Source organism: Panulirus ornatus, chromosome 46 (genome assembly GCF_036320965.1).
Source record: "Panulirus ornatus isolate Po-2019 chromosome 46, ASM3632096v1, whole genome shotgun sequence".
NCBI lineage: Eukaryota > Metazoa > Arthropoda > Malacostraca > Decapoda > Palinuridae > Panulirus > Panulirus ornatus.
This window is the reverse complement of record NC_092269.1, coordinates 21,211,234-21,231,955: the sequence shown is the minus strand read 5'-3', so window position 1 is coordinate 21,231,955 and position 20,722 is coordinate 21,211,234. Positions and strand designations below refer to the sequence as shown.

At 39.8% G+C, this 20,722-nt stretch overlaps 1 protein-coding gene across 1 annotated transcript in view; it reads left to right on the top strand.

Moving 5' to 3' along the window:
- The window catches only part of LOC139763330 (glutamate receptor ionotropic, delta-2-like), a 135,100-nt gene that overhangs the window by 37,768 nt on the left and 76,610 nt on the right, over nucleotides 1-20,722 (top strand). The window lies entirely within an intron of this gene.

Genomic DNA, 20,722 nt, shown 5'->3' with positions numbered 1-20,722 from the left:
CCTCACTTATTCTCTCCATGTGCCCAAACCATTTCAAAACACCCTCTTCTGCTCTCTCAACCACGCTCTTTTTATTTCCACACATCTCTCTTACCCTTACGTTACTTACTCGATCAAACCACCTCACACCACACATTGTCCTCAAACATCTCATTTCCAGCACATCCATCCTCCTGCGCACAACTCTATCCATAGCCCACGCCTCGCAACCATACAACATTGTTGGAACCACTATTCCTTCAAACATACCCATTTTTGCTTTCCATGATAATGTTCTCGACTTCCACACATTCTTCAAGGCTCCCAAATTTTCGCCCCCTCCCCCACCCTATGATCCACTTCCGCTTCCATGGTTCCATCCGCTGCCAGATCCACTCCCAAATATCTAAAACACTTTACTTCCTCCAGTTATTCTCCATTCAAACTTACCTCCCAATTGACTTGACCCAAAACCCTACTGTACCTAATAACCTTGCTCTTATTCACATTTACTCTTAACTTTCTTCTTTCACACACTTTACCAAACTCAGTCACCAGCTTCGGCAGTTTCTCACATGAATTAGCCACCAGCGCTGTATCATCAGCGAACAACAACTGACTCACTTCCCAAGCTCTCTTATCCCCAACAAACTTCACACTTGCCCCTCTTTCCAAAACTCTTGCATTCACCTCCCTAACAACCCCATCCATAAACAAATTAAACAACCATGGAGATATCACACACCCCTGCCGCAAACCTACATTCACTGAGAACCAATCACTTTCCTCTCTTCCTACACGAACACATGCCTTACATCCTCGATAAAAACTTTTCATTGCTTCTAACAACTTGCCTCCCATACCATATATTCTCAATACCTTCCACAGAGCATCTCTATCAACTCTATCATATGCCTTCTCCAGATCCATAAATGCTACATACAAATCCATTTGCTTTTCTAAGTATTTCTCACATACATTCTTCAAAGCAAACACCTGATCCACACATCCTCTACCACTTCTGAAACCACACTGCTCTTCCCCAATCTGATGCTCTGTACATGCCTTCACCCTCTCAATCAATACCCTCCCATATAATTTACCAGGAATACTCAACAAACTTATACCTCTGTAATTTGAGCACTCACTCTTATCCCCTTTGCCTTTGTACAATGGCACTATGCACGCATTCCGCCAATCCTCAGGCACCTCACTATGAGTCATACATACATTAAATAACCTTACCATCCAGTCAATAATACAGTCACCCCTTTTTTAATAAATTCCACTGCAATACCATCCAAACCTGCTGCCTTGCCGGCTTTCATCTTCCGCAAAGCTTTTACTACCTCTTCTCTGTTTACCAAATCATTTTCCCTAACCCTCTCACTTTGCACACCACCTCGACCAAAACACCCTATATCTGCCACTCTATCATCAAACACATTCAACAAACCTTCAAAATACTCGCTCCATCTCCTTCTCACATCACCACTACTTGTTATCACCTCCCCATTTGCCCCCTTCACTGAAGTTCCAATTTGCTCCCTTGTCTTACGCACTTTATTTACCTCCTTCCAGAACATCTTTATATTCTCCCTAAAATTTAAAGATACTCTCTCACCCCAACTCTCATTTGCCCTCTTTTTCACCTCTTGCACCTTTCTCTTGACCCCCTGTCTCTTTCTTTTATACATCTCCCACTCAATTGCATTTTTCCCTGCAAAAATCGTCCAAATACCTCTCTCTTCTCTTTCACTAATAATCTTACTTCTTCATCCCACCACTCACTACCCTTTCTAATTAACCCACCTCCCACTCTTCTCATGCCACAAGCATCTTTTGCGCAATCCATTACTGATTCCCTAAATATATCCCATTCCTCCCCCACTCCCGTTCTTCCATTGTTCTCACCTTTTTCCATTCTGTACTCAGTCTCTCCTGGTACTTCCTCACACAAGTCTCCTTCCCAAGCTCACTTACTCTCACCACCCTCTTCACCACAAAATTCACTCTTCTTTTCTGAAAACCCATACAAATCTTCACCTTAGCCTCCACAAGATAATGATCAGACATCCCTCCAGTTGCAGTTCTCAGCACATTTACTTCCAAAAGTCTCTTTCGCGCTCCTGTCAATTAACACGTAATCCAATACCGCTTTCTGTCCATCTCTCCTACTTACATACGTATACTTATGTATATCTCGCTTTTTAAACCAGGTATTCCCAATCACCAGTCCTTTTTCAGCACATAAATCTACAAGCTCTTCACCATTTCCATTTACAACACTGAACACCCCATGTATATCAATTATTCCCTCAACTGCCACATTACTCACCTTTGCATTCAAATCACCCATCACTATAACCCAGTCTCGTGCATCAAAGCCACTAACACACTCAATCAGCTGCTCCCAAAACACGTGCCTCTCATGATCTTTCTTCTCATGCCCAGGTGCATATACACCAATAATCACCCATCTCTCTCCATCAACTTTCAGTTTTACCCATATTAATCGAGAATTTACTTTCTTACATTCTATCACATACTCCCAAAACTCCTGTTTCAGGAGTACTGCTACTCGTTCCCTTGCTCTTGTCCTCTCAGTAACCCCTGTCTTTACTCCCAAGACATTCCCAAACCACGCTTCCCCTTTACCCTTGAGCTTCGTTTCACTCAGAGCCAAAACATCCAGGTTCCCTTCCACAAACATACTACCTATCTCTCCTTTTTCACATCTTGGTTAGATCCACATACATTTAGACACCCCAGTCCGAGCCTTCGAGGAAGATGAGCACTCCTCGCGTCACTCCTTATTCTGTTTCCCATTTTAGAAATATATATATATATATATATATATATATATATATATATATATATATTTTTTTTTTTTCTGGTTTGTCGCTGTCTCCCGCGTTTGCGAGGTAGCGCAAGGAAACAGACGAAAGAAATGGCACAACCCACCCCCATACACATGTATATACATACGTCCACACACGCAAATATACATACCTACACAGCTTTCCATAGTTTACCCCAGACGCTTTACATGCCCTGATTCAATTCACTGACAACACGTCAACCCGGTATACCACATCGATCCAATTCACTCTATTCCTTGCCCTCCTTTCACCCTCCTGCATGTTTAGGCCCCGATCACACAAAATCTTTTTCACTCCATCTTTCCACCTCCAATTTGGTCTCCCACTTCTCCTCGTTCCCTCCACCTCCGACACATATATTCTCTTGGTCAATCTCTCCTCACTCATTCTCTCCATGTGCCCAAACCATTTCAAAACACCCTCTTCTGCTCTCTCAACCACGCTTTTTTTATTTCCACACATCTCTCTTACCCTTACGTTACTTACTCGATCATACCACCTCACACCACACATTGCCCTCAAACATCTCATTTCCACCACATCCATCCTCCCGCGCACAACTCTATCCATAGCCCACGCCTCGCAACCATACAACATTGTTGGAACCACTATTCCTTCCAACATACCCATTTTTGCTTTCCGAGATAATGTTCTCGACTTCCACACATTCTTCAAGGCTCCCAGGATTTTCGCCCCCTCCCCCACCCTATGATCCACTTCCGCTTCCATGGTTACATCCTCTGCCATATCCACTCCCAGATATCTAAAACACTTTACTTCCTCCAGTTTTTCTCTATTCAAACTTACCTCCCAATTGACTTGACCCTCAACCCTACTGTACCTAATACCTTGGTCTTATTCACATTTACTCTTAACTTTCTTCTTTCACACACTTTGGCAAACTCAGTCACCAGCTTCTGCAATTTCTCACATGAATCAGCCACCAGCGCTGTATCATCAGCGAACAACAACTGACTCACTTCCCAAGCTCTCTCATCCCCAACAGACTTCATACTTGCCCCTCTTTCCAAAACTCTTGCATTCACCTCCCTAACAACCCGATCCATAAACAAATTAAACAACCATGGAGACATCACACACCCCTGCCGCAAACCTACATTCAATGGGAACCAATCACTTTCCTCTCTTCCTACACGTACACATGCCTTACATCCTCGATAAAAACTTTTTACTGATTCTAACAACTTGCCTCCCACACCATATATTCTTAATACCTTCCACAGAGCAGCTCTATCAACTCTATCATATGCCTTCTCCAGATCCATAAATGCTACATACAAATCCATTTGCTTTTCTAAGTATTTCTCACATACATTCTTCAAAGCAAACACCTGATCCACACATCCTCTACCACTTCTGAAACCACACTGCTCTTCCCCAATCTGATGCTCTGTACATGCCTTCACCCTCTCAATCAATACCCTCCCAAATAATTTACCAGGAATACTCAACAAACTTATACCTCTGTAATTTGAGCACTCATTCCGCCAATCCTCAGGCACCTCGCTATGAGTCATACATATATTAAATAACCTTACCAAACAGTCAATAATACAGTTACCCCCTTTTTTAATGAATTCCACTGCAATACCATCCAAACCTGATGCCTTGCCGGCTTTCATCTTCTGCAAAGCTTTTACTACCTCTTCTCTGTTCACCAAATCATTTTCCCTAACCCTCTCACTTTGCACACCACCTCGACCAAAACACCCTATATCTGCCACTCTATTATATATATATATATATATATATATATATATATATATATATATATATATATATATATATATATATATATATATATATATATATATATATATATATATATATATATATATATATATATCTATATCAATATATATATATATATATATATATATATATATATATATATATATATATATATATATATATATATATATATATATTCTTTTTTTTTTTTTTTTATACTTTGTCGCTGTCTCCCGCGTTTGCGAGGTAGCGCAAGGAAACAGACGAAAGAAATGGCCCAACCCCCCCCCATACAAATGTATATACATACGTCCACACATGCAAATATACATACCTACACAGCTTTCCATGGTTTACCCCAGACGCTTCACATGCCTTGATTCAATCCACTGACAGCACGGCAACCCCGGTATACCACATCGCTCCAATTCACTCTATTCCTTGCCCTCCTTTCACCCTCCTGCATGTTCAGGCCCCGATCACACAAAATCTTTTTCACTCCATCTTTCCACCTCCAATTTGGTCTCCCTCTTCTCCTCGTTCCCTCCACCTCCGACACATATATCCTCTTGGTCAATCTTTCCTCACTCATTCTCTCCGATGTGCCCAAACCACTTCAAAACACCCTCTTCTGCTCTCTCAACCACGCTCTTTTTATTTCCACACATCTCTCTTACCCTTACGTTACTCACTCGATCAAACCACCTCACACCACACATTGTCCTCAAACATCTCATTTCCAGCACATCCATCCTCCTGTGCACAACTCTATCCATAGCCTACGCCTCGCAACCATACAACATTGTTGGAACCACTATTCCTTCAAACATACCCATTTTTGCTTTCCGAGATAATGTTCTCGACTTCCACACATTCTTCAAGGCCCCCAGAATTTTCGCCCCCTCCCCCACCCTATGATCCACTTCCGCTTCCATGGTTCCATCCGCTGCCAGATCCACTCCCAGATATCTAAAACACTTCACTTCCTCCAGTTTTTCTCCATTCAAACTCACCTCCCAATTGACTTGACCCTCAACCCTACTGTACCTAATAACCTTGCTCTTATTCACATTTACTCTAACTTTCTTCTTCCACACACTTTACCAAACTCAGTCACCAGCTTCTGCAGTTTCTCACATGAATCAGCCACCAGCGCTGTATCATCAGCGAACAACAACTGACTCACTTCCCAAGCTCTCTCATCCCCAACAGACTTCATACTTGCCCCTCTTTCCAAAACTCTTGCATTTACCTCCCTAACAACCCCATCCATAAACAAATTAAACAACCATGGAGACATCACACACCCCTGCCGCAAACCTACATTCACTGAGAACCAATTACTTTCCTCTCTTCCTACACGTACACATGCCTTACATCCTCGATAAAAACTTTTCACTGCTTCTAACAACTTTCCTCCCACACCATATATTCTTAATACCTTCCACAGAGCATATCTATCAACTCTATCATATGCCTTCTCCAGATCCATAAATGCTACATACAAATCCATTTGCTTTTCTAAGTATTTCTCACATACATTCTTCAAAGCAAACACCTGATCCACACATCCTCTACCACTTCTGAAACCACACTGCTCTTCCCCAATCTGATGCTCTGTACATGCCTTCACCCTCTCAATCAATACCCTCCCATATAATTTACCAGGAATACTCAACAAACTTATACCTCTGTAATTTGAGCACTCACTCTTATCCCCTTTGCCTTTGTACAATGACACTATGCACGCATTCCGCCAATCCTCAGGCACCTCACCATGAGTCATACATACATTAAATAACCTTACCAACCAGTCAACAATACAGTCACCCCCTTTTTTAATAAATTCCACTGCAATACCATCCAAACCTGCTGCCTTGCCGGCTTTCATCTTCCGCAAAGCTTTCACTACCTCTCCTCTGTTTACCAAATCATTTTCCCTAACCCTCTCACTTTGCACACCACCTCGACCAAAACACCCTATATCTGCCACTCTATCATCAAACACATTCAACAAACCTTCAAAATACTCACTCCATCTCCTTCTCACATCACCACTACTTGTTATCACCTCCCCATTTGCGCCCTTCACTGAAGTTCCCATTTGCTCCCTTGTCTTACGCACTTTATTTACGTCCTTCCAGAACATCTTTTTATTCTCCCTAAAATTTAATGATATATATATATATATATATATATATATATATATATATATATATATATATATATATATATATATATATATATATATATATATATATATATATATATATGTTGGGAATGAGAGAGCTTGGAAAAGGAAATGAGATAAGTTGTTGTTCGCTGATGATACAGCACTTGTGGCTGATTCATATGAGAAACTGCAGAAGATGGTGACTGAGTTTGGTAAAGTGTGTGAAAGAAGAAAGTTAAGAGTAAATATGAATAAGAACAAGGTTATTAGGTACAGTAGGGTTGAGGGTCAAGTCAATTAGGGGGTAGGTTTGAATGGAGAGAAACTGGAGGAAGGAAAGTGTTTTAGATATCTGGGGAGTGGATTTAGAAGCGGATGGAACCATGGAAGCGGAAGTGAATCATAGTGTTGGGGAGGGAGCGAAAATACTGGAGCCTTGAAGAATGTGTGGAAATCGAGAACATTATCTCGGAAAGCAAAAATGGGTATGTTTGAAGGAATAGTGGTTCCAACAATGTTGTATGGTTACAAGGCGTGGGCTATGGGTAGAGTTGTGCGCAGGAGGGTGCATGTGGTGGAAACGAGATGCTTGAGGACAATGTGTGGTGTGAGGTGGTTTGATCGAGTAAGCAATGTAATGGTAAAAGAGATGTCTGGAAATAATAAGAGCGTGGTTGAAAGAGCGGAAGAGGATGTTTTGAAATGGTTTGGGCACATGGAGAGAATGAGTGAGGAAAGATTGACCAAGAGGATATATGTGTCGGAGGTGGAGGGAACGAGGAGAAGTGGGAGACCAAATTGGAGGTGGAAAGATGGAGTAAAAAAGATTTTGAGTGATCGGGACCTGAACCTGTAGGAGGGTGAGAGGCGGGCAAGGAATAGAGTGAATTGGATCGATGTGGGATACCGGGGTCGACGTGCTGTCAATGGAGTGAATAAGGGCATGTGAAGCGTCTGGTGTAAACCATGGAAAGTTGTGTGGGGCCTGGATGTGGAAAGAAAGATGTGGTTTCGGGCATTATTGCATGACAGCTAGAGACTGAGTGTGAACGAATGGTTCCTTTGTTGTCTTTTCCTAGCGCTACCTCGCACACATGAGGGGGGGAGGGGTATGTTATTCCATGTGTGGCGAGGTGGCGATGGGAATGAATAAAGGCAGACAGTGTGAATTGTGTGCATGTGTATATATGTATGTGTGTGTGTGTGTGTATATATATGTGTACATTGAGATGTATGGGTATGTATATTTCCGTGTGTGGACATGTATGTATATACATGTGTATGGGGTGGGTTGGGCCATTTCTTTCGTCTGTTTCCTTGCGCTACCTCGCAAACGCGGGACACAGCGACAAAGGCAAATAAAAAAAAATAATGTATATATATATATATATATATATATATATATATATATATATATATATATATATATATATATATATATATATTTATATAAAGGAGGTAAGGGGAGTGGGGGAGGAATGGGATGTATTTAGGGAAGCAGTGATGGCTTGCGCAAAAGATGCTTGTGGCATGAGAAGCGTGGGAGGTGGGTTGATTAGAAAAGGTAGTGAGTGGTGGGATGAAGAAGTAAGATTAATAGTGAGAGAGAAGAGAGAGGCATTTGAACTATTTTTGCGGGGAAAAAATGCAAATGAGTGGGAGAGGTATAAAAGAAAGAGGCAGGAGGTCAAGAGAAAGGTGGAAGAGGTGAAAAAGTGGGCAAATGAGAGTTGGGGTGAGAGAGTATCATTAAATTTCAGGGAAAATAAAAAGATGTTTTGGAAGGAGGTAAATAAAGTGCGTAAGACAAGGGAGCAAATGGGAACTTCAGTGAAGGGGGAAATGGGGGGGTGAAAACAAGTAGTAGTGATATGAGAAGGAGATGGAATGAGTATTTTGAAGGTTTGTTGAATGTGTTTGATGATAGTGTGGCAGATGTGGGGTGTCTTGGTCGAGGTGTGTGCAAAGTGAGAGGGTTAGGGAAAATGATTTGGTAAATAGAGAAGAGGTAGTAAAAGCTTTGCGGAAGATGAAAGCTGGCAAGGCAGTGGGTTTGGATGGTATTGCAGTGGAATTTATTAAAAAAGAGGCTGACTGTACTGTTGAAGGGTTAGTAAGGTTATTCAATGTATGTTGATTTATGGTGAGGTACCTGAGGATTGGTGGAATGCTTACATAGTGCCATTGTAAAAAGGCAAATGGGACAACGGTAAAAGCTCAAATTACAAAGGTATAAGGTTGTTGAGTATTCCTGTGAAATTATATGGGAGGTTATTGATTGAGAGGGTTAAGGCATGTACAAAGCATCAGATTAGGGAAGAGCAGTGCGGTATCAGAAGTGATAGAGGATGTGTGGATCAGGTGTTTGCTTTGAAAATTGTACGTGAGAAATACATAGAAAAGCAAATGGAATTGTATGTAGCCTTTATGGATATGGAGAAGGCATATGATAGAGTTGATAGAGATGCTCTGTGGAAGGTATTAAGAATATATAGTGTCGGAGGCAAGTTGTTAGAAGCAGTGAAAAGTTTTTATCGAGGGTGTAAGGCATGTGTACGTGTAGGAAGAGAGGAAAGTGATTGGTTCTCAGTGAATGTAGGTTTGCCGCAAGGGTGTGTGATGTTTCCATGGTCATTTAATTTGTTTATGGATGGGGTTGTTAGGGAGGTGAATGCAAGAGTTTTGGAAAGAGGGGCAGGTATGCAATCTGTTTTGGATGATAGAGCTTGGGAAGTGAGTCAGTTGTTGTTCGCTGATGATACAGCTCTGGTGGCTGATTCATGTGAGAAACTGCAAAAGCCGGTGACTGAGTTTGGTAAAGTGTGTGAAAGAAGAAAGTTAAGAGTAAATGTGAATAAGGGCAAGGTTATTAGGTACAGTAGGTTGAAGGGTTAAGTCAACTGGGAGGTAAGTTTGAATGGAGAAAACTAGAGGAAGTAAAGTGTTTTAGATATCTGGGAATGTATTTGGCAGCGGATGGAACCATGGAAGCGGAAGTAAATCATAGGGTGGGGGAGGGGGCGAAATTTCTGAGAGCCTTGAAGGATGTGTGGTAGTCGAGAACATTATCTCGGAAAGCAAAAATGGGTATGTTTGAAGGACTAGTGGTTCCAACAATGTTGTATGGTTGCGAGGCGTGGGCTATGGACAGAATTGTGCGGAGGATGGTGGATGTGCTGGAAATGAGATGGTTGAGGACAATATGTGGTGTGAGGTGGTGTGATCGGTTAAGTAATAATAGGGTAAGAGAGATGTGTGGTAATAAAAAGGTTGTGGTTGAGAGAGCAGAAGAGGGTGTTTTGAAATGGTTTGGTCACATAGAGAAAATGATTAAAAGAGGATATATGTCTCAGAGATGTAGGGAACGAGAAGTGGGAGACCAAATTGGAGGTAGAAAGATGGAGTGAAAAAGATTTTGAGTGATCGAGGCGTGAAAACACAGGAGGTTGAAAAGCGTGCAAGGAATAGAGTGAATTGGAGCGATTTGGTATACCGTTCTCGATGTGCTGTCAATGGATTTAACCAGGGCATGTGAAGCATCTAGGGTAAACCATGGAAAGTTCTGTGGGGCCTGGATGTGGAAAGGGAGGTGTGGTTTCGGTGCATTATTACATGACAGCTAGAGACTGGGTGTGAATAAATGTGGCGTTTATTCTGTTTTCCTATCGCTACCTCACACATATGAGGAGGGATGGGTTGTTATTTCATGTGTGGCGAGGTGCCGATGGGAATGAATTAAGGCAGACAGTATGAATTATGAACATGTGTATATATGTATGTGTCTGTGAGTGTATATATATGTATACGTTAAGATGTATAGGTACGTATATTTGCGTGATTGGACGTGTATATATATACATATGTATGTGGGTGTGTTGGTCCATTCTTTCGTCTGATATCTTGCGCTAGCTCGCTATCGCGAGAGACAGTTTGAATGGAGAAAAACTGGAGGAAGTGAAGTGTTTTAGATATCTGGGAGTGGATCTGTCAGCGGATGGAACCATGGAAGCGGAAGTGGATCATAGGGTGGGGGAGGGGGCGAAAATTTTGGGAGCCTTGAAAAATGTGTGGAAGTCGAGAACATTATCTCGGAAAGCAAAAATGGGTATGTTTGAGGGAATAGTGGTTCCAACAATGTTGTATGGTTGCGAGGCGTGGGCTATGGATAGAGATGTGCGCAGGAGGATGGATGTGCTGGAAATGAGATGTTTGAGGACAATGTGTGGTGTGAGGTGGTTTGATCGAGTAAGTAACGTAAGGGTAAGAGAGATGTGTGGAAATAAAAAGAGCGTGGTTGAGAGAGCAGAAGAGGGTGTTTTGAAATGGTTTGGGCACATGGAGAGAATGAGTGAGGAGAGATTGACCAAGAGGATATATGTGTCGGAGGTGGAGGGAACGAGGAGAAGAGGGAGACCAAATTGGAGGTGGAAAGATGGAGTGAAAAAGATTTTGTGTGATCGGGGCCTGAACATGCAGGAGGGTGAAAGGAGGGCAAGAAATAGAGTGAATTGGAGTCATGTGGTATACAGGGGTTGACGTGATGTCAGTGGATTGAAGCAAGGCATGTGAAGCGTCTGGGGTAAACCATGGAAAGCTGTGTAGGTATGTATATTTGCGTGTGTGGACGTGTGTATGTACATGTGTATGGGGGGGGGGGTTGGGCCATTTCTTTCGTCTGTTTCCTTGCGCTACCTCGCAAACGCGGGAGACAGCGACAAAGTATAAAAAAAAAAAAAAAAAAAAAAAAAATATATATATATATATATATATATATATATATATATATATATATATATATATATATATATATATATATATATATATATATATATATATATATATATATATATATATATACATATATATATATATATTTTTTTTTTTTTTTTTTTACTATTCGCCGTTTCCCGCGATAGCGAGGTAGCGTTAAGAACAGAGGATTGGGCCTTTTTTGGAATATCCTCACCTGGCCCCCTCTGTTCCTTCTTTTGGAAAATTAAAAAAAAAAAAAAAAGAATATATATATATATATATATATATATATATATATATATATATATATATATATATATATATATATATATATATATATATATATATATATTTCTTTTTATTTTTTTGCTTTGTCGCTGTCCCCCGCGTTTGCGAGGTAGCGCAAGGAAACAGACAAAAGAAATGGCCCAACACACCACCCTACACATGTATATACATACGTCCACACACGCAAATATACATACCTACACAGCTTTCCATGGTTTACCCCAGACGCTTCACATGCCCTGATTCAATCCACTGACAGCACGTCAACCCCGGTATACCACATCGATCCAATTCACTCTATTCCTTGCCCTCCTTTCACCCTCCTGCATGTTCAGGCCCCGATCACAAAAAATCTTTTTCACTCCATCTTTCCACCTCCAATTTGGTCTCCCACTTCTCGCTCCCTCCACCTCCGACACATATATCCTCTTGGTCAATCTTTCCTCACTCATTCTCTCTATGTGCCCAAACCATTTCAAAACACCCTCTTCTGCTCTCTCAACCACGCTCTTTTTATTTCCACACATCTCTCTTACCCTTACGTTACTTACTCGATCAAACCACCTCACACCACACATTGTCCTCAAACATCTCATTTCCAGCACATCCATCCTCCTACGCACAACTCTATCCATAGCCCACGCCTCGCAACCATACAGTATTGTTGGAACCACTATTCCTTCAAACATACCCATTTTTGCTTTCCGAGATAATATTCTCGACTTCCACACATTTTCAAGGCTCCCAGGATTTTCGCCCCCTCCCCCACCCTATGATCCACTTCCTCTTCCATGGTTCCATCCTCTGCCATATCCACTCCCAGATATCTAAAACACTTTACTTCCTCCAGTTTCTCTCCATTCAAACTTACCTCCCAATTGACTTGACCCTCAACTCTACTGTACCTAATTACCTTGCTCTTATTCACATTTACTATTAACTTTCTTCTTTCACACACTTTACCAAACTCAGTCACCAACTTCTGCAGTTTCAAACATGAATCAGCCACCAGCGCTGTATCATCAGCGAACAACAGCTGACTCACTTCCCAAGCTCTCTCATCCCCAACAGACTTCATACTTGCCCCTCTTTCCAAAACTCTTGCATTTACCTCCCTAACAACCCCATCCATAAACAAATTAAATAACCGTGGAGATATCACACACCCCTGCCGCAAAACTACATTCACTGAGAACCAATCACTTTCCTCTCTTCCTACACGTACACATGCCTTAAATCCTGGATAAAAACTTTTCACTGCTTCTAACAACTTGCCTCCCACACCATATATTCTTAATACCTTCCACAGAGCATCTCTATCAACTCTATCATATGCCTTCTCCAGATCCATAAATTCTATACACAAACCCATTAGCTTTTCTAAGTATTTCTCACATACATTCTTCGAAGCAAAAACCTGATCCACATATCCTCTACCATTTCTGAAACCACACTGCTCTTCCCCATTCTGATGCTCTGTACATGCCTTCACCCTCTCAATCAATACCCTCCCATATAATTTTCCAGAAATACTCAACAAACTTATACCTCTGTAATTTGAGCACTCAATCTTATCACCTTTGCCTTTGTACAATGACACTATACACGCATTCCGCCAATCCTCAGGCACCTCACCATGAGTCATACATACATTAAATAACCTTACCGACAAGTCAATAATACAGTCACCCCCTTTTTTAATAAATTCACCTGCAATACCATCCAAACCTGCTGCCTTGCCGGCTTTCATCTACTTCTTCTCTGTTTATCATATCATTTTCCCTAAACCTCTCACTTTGCACACCACCTCCACCAAAACACCCTATATTTGCCACTCTATCATCAAACACATTCAACAAACCTTCAAAATACTCACTCCATCTTCTTCTCACATCACCACTACTTGTTATCACCTCCCCATTTGCGCCCTTCACTGAAGTTCCCATTTGCTCCCTTGTCTTACGCACTTTATTTACCTCCTTCCAGAACATCTTTTTATTCTCCCTAAAATTTAATGATATTCTCTCACCCCAACTCTCATTTGCCCTCTTTTTCACCTCTCGTGACCTCCTGTGTCTTTCTTTTATACATCTCCCACTCAATTGCATTTTTTCCCTGCAAAAATCGTCCAAATGCCTCTCTCTTCTCTTTCACTAATAATCTTACTTCTTCATCCCACCACTCACTACCCTTTGTAATTGACCCACCTCCCACTCTTCTCATGCCACAAGCATCTTTTGCGCAATCCATCACTGATTCCCTAAATACATCCCACTCCTCCCCCACTCCCCTTACTTCCATTGTTCTCACCTTTTTCCATTCTGTACTCAGTCTCTCCTGGTACTTCCTCACACAAGTCTCCTTCCCAAGCTCACTCACTCTCACCACCCTCTTCACCACAACATTCACTCTTCTTTTCTGAAAACCCATACAAATCTTCACCTTAGCCTCAACAAGATAATGATCAGACATCCCTCCAGTTGCACCTCTAAGCACATTAACATCCAAAAGTCTCTCTTTCGCGCGCCTGTCAATTAACACGTAATCCAATAACCCTCTCTGGTCATCTCTCCTACTTACATACGTATACTTATATATATATATATATATATATATATATATATATATATATATATATATATATATATATATATATATATATATATTTTTTTTTTCTTTTTCCCGCTGTCTCCCGCGTTTGCGAGGTAGCGCAAGGAAACAGACGAAAGAAATGGCCCAACCCCCCCCCCCCACCACATACACATGTATATACATACGTCCACACACGCAAATATACATACCTACACAGCTTTCCATGGTTTACCCCAGACGCTTCACATGCCCTGATTCAATCCACTGACAGCACGTCAACCCCTGCATACCACATCGATCCAATTCACTCTATTCCCTGCCCTCCTTTCACCCTCCTGCATGTTCAGGCCCCGATCACACAAAATCTTTTTCACTCCATCTTTCCACCTCCAATTTGGTCTCCCACTTCTCCTCGCTCCCTCCACCTCCGACACATATATCCTCTTGGTCAATCTTTCCTTACTCATTCTCTCCATGTGCCCAAACCACTTCAAAACACCCTCTTCTGCTCTCTCAACTACGGTCTTTTTATTTCCACACATCCCTCTTACCCTTACGTTACTTACTCGATCAAATCACCTCACACCACACATTGTCCTCAAACATCTCATTTCCAGCACATCCATCCTCCTGCGCACAACTCTATCCATAGCCCACGCCTCGCTCCATACAACATTGTTGGAACCACTATACCTTCAAACATACCCATTTTTGCTTTCCGAGATAATGTTCTCGACTTCCACACATTCTTCAAGGCTCCCAAAACTTTCGCCCCCTCCCCCACCCTACGATCCACTTCCGCTTCCATGGTTCCATCCGCTGCCAGATGCACTCCCAGATATCTAAAACACTTCACCTCCTCCAGTTTTTCTCCATTCAAACTTACCTCCCAATTGACTTGACCCTCAGCCCTACTGTACCTAATAACAGTATATATATATATATATATATATATATATATATATATATATATATATACATATATATATATATATATATATATATATATATATATATATATATATATATATATATATATATATATATATATATATATATATATATATATATATATATGAATATATATATATATATATATATATATATATATATATATATATATATATATATATATATATATATATATATATATATATATATATATATATATATATATATATATATTATTATTATTGTTATACTTTGTCGCTGTCTCCCGCGTTTGCGAGGTAGCGCAAGGAAACAGACGAAAGAAATGGCCCAACCCCCCCCCCCCTCATACACATGTATATACATACGTCCACACACGCAAATATACATACCTACACAGCTTTCCATGGTTTACCTGAGACGCTTCATATGCCTTGATTCAATCCACTGACAGCACGTCAACCCCGGTATACCACATCGCTCCAATTCACTCTATTCCTTGCCCTCCTTTCACCCTCCTGCATGTTCAGGCCCCGATCACACAAAATCTTTTTCACTCCATCTTTCCACCTCCAATCTGGTCTCCCTCTTCTCCTCGTTCCCTCCACCTCCGACACATATATCCTCTTGGTCAATCTTGCCTCACTTATTCTCTCCATGTGCCCAAACCACTTCAAAACACCCTATTCTGCTCTCTCAACCACGCTCTTTTTATTTCCACACATCTCTCTTACCCTTACGTTACTCACTCGATCAAACCACCTCACACCACACATTGTCCTCAAACATCTCATTTCCAGCACATCCATCCTCCTGCGCACAACTCTATCCATAGCCCACGCCTCGCAACCATACAACATTGTTGGAACCACTATTCCTTCAAACATACCCATTTTTGCATATACATATATATATATATATATATATATATATATATATATATATATATATATATATATATATATATATTTTTTTATACTTTGTCGCTGTCTCCCGCGTTTGCGAGGTAGCGCAAGGAAACAGACGAAAGAAATGGCCCAACCCTCCCCCCTCATACACATGTATATACATACGTCCACACACGCAAATATACATACCTACACAGCTCTCCATGGTTTACCCTAGACGCTTCACATGCCTTGATTCAATCCACTGACAGCACGTCAACCCCGGTATAGCACATCGCTCCAATTCATTCTATTCCTTGCCCTCCTTTCACCCTCCTGCATGTTCAGGCCCCGATCACACAAAAACTTTTTCACTCCATCTTTCCACCTCCAATTTGGTCTCCCTCTTCTCCTTGCTCCCTCCACCTCCGACACATATATCCTCTTGGTCAATCTTTCCTCACTCATCCTCTCCATGTGCCCAAACCACTTCAAAACACCCTCTTCTGCTCTCTCAACCACGCTCTTTTTATTTCCACACATCTCTCTTACCCTTACGTTACTTACTCGATCAAACCACCTCACACCACACATTGTCCTCAAACATCTCATTTCCAGCACATCCATCCTCCTGCGCACAACTCTATCCATAGCCCACGCCTCGCAACCATACAACATTGTTGGAACCACTATTCCTTCAAACATACCCATTTTTGCTTTCCGAGATAATGTTCTCGACTTCCACACATTCTTCAAGGCCCCCAGAATTTTCGCCCCCTCCCCCCCAAAAAAAAAAAAAATAACATATATATATATATATATATATATATATATATATATATATATATATATATATATATATATATATATATATACATATATATATATATATATATATATATATATATATATATATATATATATATATATATATATATATATATATATATATATATATATATATATATATATATATATATATATATATATATATACTCCTATGAGTGCACGGGACAAATTAAACACGAAAAGTTCCTAAGTGCACTTTCGTGTAATAATCACATCATCAGGGGAGACACAAGAAAGGAATATAACAGTCAGTTGATATACATCGCAGAGACGAAGCTAGGACACCATTTGTAATCATGTGATTGTCCAAAACATTCAACGAGCGTTCATAAACTTATCATTTTACAAATCTTATCAACAATAAACTTATCTAATTTGTACAGACCATCACTAATATTAAGATTATAATTCTTTGTGTATTTAATAATAGAAGATTCAATGATATTTCTCTTGGTAATAGAGTTAGAGTTAACAACTGAGATGGCCTTACTCATGTCAATACAATGATCATAGTTTTTAACATAATTAAACAAGGCCTTTGATTCTTGTCCCGTTCTTATACTATATTTATGTTGCTTAAGTCTAACAGAAAGATCCTTACCAGTCTGACCAGCATAAAATTTATCACAGTTTCCATAAGGAACTTTATAGATGCAACCAAGAGAATTTTCTGGTAAATCCCTGATTAAGATATTCTTTATAGTATTATTGTTGCTAAAGGCAACATTTACATTACAGGATTTAAGCAACATGGGAAGCAAAGTGAAATTATTATTAAAAGGGAGAACTAAAAGATTCTTGGTGTCAATGGGAGGTTTGGGCTCAACTCTATAAAATGATTTCTTTGCTAACTTAAGGGATTTATCAATGAAAGATCTAGGGTACTTTAACTTAGATCCAATAGAATATATCTTCTCAAACTTATCATCAATAAACTCTGGACTGCAAATACGTAATGCCCTTAGGAACATAGATTGAAATGATGATAATTTAACTCTGTCATGTTGAAATGAGTAATAATGGATATATGAGCATACATTGGTGGGTTTTCTTTATATGCTAAACTTAAACTTGTTTCCTTGTCTATGGATCATGCAATCTAAAAATGGTAACATACCGTTATTTTCATTTTCTACAGTAAATTTGATGGAAGGTACTAAATTGTTAAGTAAGGGGAGAAATATTTGTAAATTTTCATTTGTTGCCCAAACACAAAGAACATCATCTACATACCTAAACCAAATTGCATTAGAAGGTAAGATATCCTTTAATTTTGTTTCAAAAAATTCCATATAAAGATTTCTTAGTACAGGTGAAAGAGGGTTACCCATTGCCATACCAATTATTTGAGCATAATAATCTCCATTAAATTGAAATTCACAGTCTTTTATACACAATTTTATCAGTTCAATGATATTACAGTTTGAAACAGGTAATTGAATATCATCCAAGACATCAAATAAATATTCTAAAAGGTCATCAACTGGAACTTTAGTGAAAAGTGAGGAAACATCAAAGCTAACTAGTTTGAAATCAAAACTAATATTGATATTGTTTAGCTTGTTGACTAAATCTACATTGTTCATGATATTAGAATTTGATACCTTACTCACTAAAGGGCTTATTAAGGAAACTTACCATTTTGATAATTTATATGTGATGGAGCCTACTGAACTACCTATAGGTCTTGCTGGAAAATTTTGTTCATGTGTTTTGGTAAGTCCATACATATATGGCAATGAAGGGGACAATGATGACAAATTTTTCATAAGGGAAATGTTACCTTTCAACAACAACTTCATTTCATTATTGAAGTGAGAATTAACTGCTTCTAAGGGATTTTTACTAAGTTTAGAATATGTTGTGTTATCACTTAGAAGATCATTCATTTTAGATAGATAGTTACTTTTGTCTAAAATCACAATAGTGTTAGCCTTATCTGCTTTAGTAATGTGTATATCCTTGTCTTTTTCTAAAGTGTTAATAGCTCTTATGAATCTTTTAGGGCAATTAGCTTCCACTGGTTTTGACAAACTGGCATACACAAAACCCTTGCAAATATTAATATCATCATTACTTAAATTACTGTATTTTTCTAAATTACAAAAAGACTGTGACATCAACACAGCTGGCTTCTCTGTTAGAGCACACAAAACCTAAACCATAGCCTAATGCACACAAGGAATCTTTATCTAGTTGTTTATTTGATAGGTTTACCACAAAAGATGGGTTTGTGTTGTTAATCCAGTCGCTGTTTTCAATAAGATGGTCTGTACAAATAAGATAACTTTATTGTTGATAAGATTTGTAAAATGATAAGTTTATGAACGCTCGTTGTGTGTTTTGGACAATCACATGTTTACCAAATGGCGTCCTAGCTTCGTCTCCTCGATGTATATCAACTGACTGTTATATTCCTCTCTTGTGTCTCCCCTGATGATGTGACTATTACACGAAAGTGCACTTGCGAACCTTTCGTGTTTCATTTTCCCCATGGACTCATAGGAATATCTTGATCACGCGCAAAATTGTGATCCTTTCCAATATGTATATACATACTATATATATATATATATATATATATATATATATATATATATATATATATATATATATATATATATGTATATATATATATATATATATATATATATATATATATATATATATATATATATATATATATATATATATATATATATATATATATTTATATTATTTTATTTTTTTTATTATACTTTGTCGCTGTCTCCCGCGTTTGCGAGGTAGCGCAAGGAAACAGACGAAAGAAATGGCCCAACCCCCCCCAATACACATGTATATACATACGTCCACACACGCAAATATACATACCTACACAGCTTTCCATGGTTTACCCCAGACGCTTCACATGCCTTGATTCAATCCACTGACAGCACGTCAACCCCGGTATACCACATCGCTCCAATTCACTCTATTCCTTGCCCTCCTTTCACCCTCCTGCATGTTCAGGCCCCGATCACACAAAATCTTTTTCACTCCATCTTTCCACCTCCAATTTGGTCTCCCTCTTCTCCTCGTTCCCTCCACCTCCGACACATATATCCTCTTGGTCAATCTTTCCTCACTCATTCTCTCCATGTGCCCAAACCACTTCAAAACACCCTCTTCTGCTCTCTCAACCACGCTCTTTTTATTTCCACACATCTCTCTTACCCTTACGTTACTCACTCGATCAAAGCACCTCACACCACACATTGTCCTCAAACATCTCATTTCCAGCACATCCATCCTCCTGCGCACAACTCTATCCATAGCCCACGCCTCGCAACCATACAACATTGTTGGAACCACTATTCCTTCAAACATACGCCATTTTTGCTTTCCGAGATAATGTTCTCGACTTCCACACATTCTTCAAGGCCCCCAGAATTTCTCGCCCCCTCCCCCACCCTATGATCCACTTCCGCTTCCATTGTTCCATCCGCTGCCAGATCCACTCCCAGATATCTAAAACACTTCACTTCCTCCAGTTTTTCTCCATTCAAACTCACCTCCCAATTGACTTGACCCTCAACCCTACTGTACCTAATAACCTTGCCCTTATTCACATTCACTCTTAACTTTCTTCTTCCACACACTTTACCAAACTCAGTCAC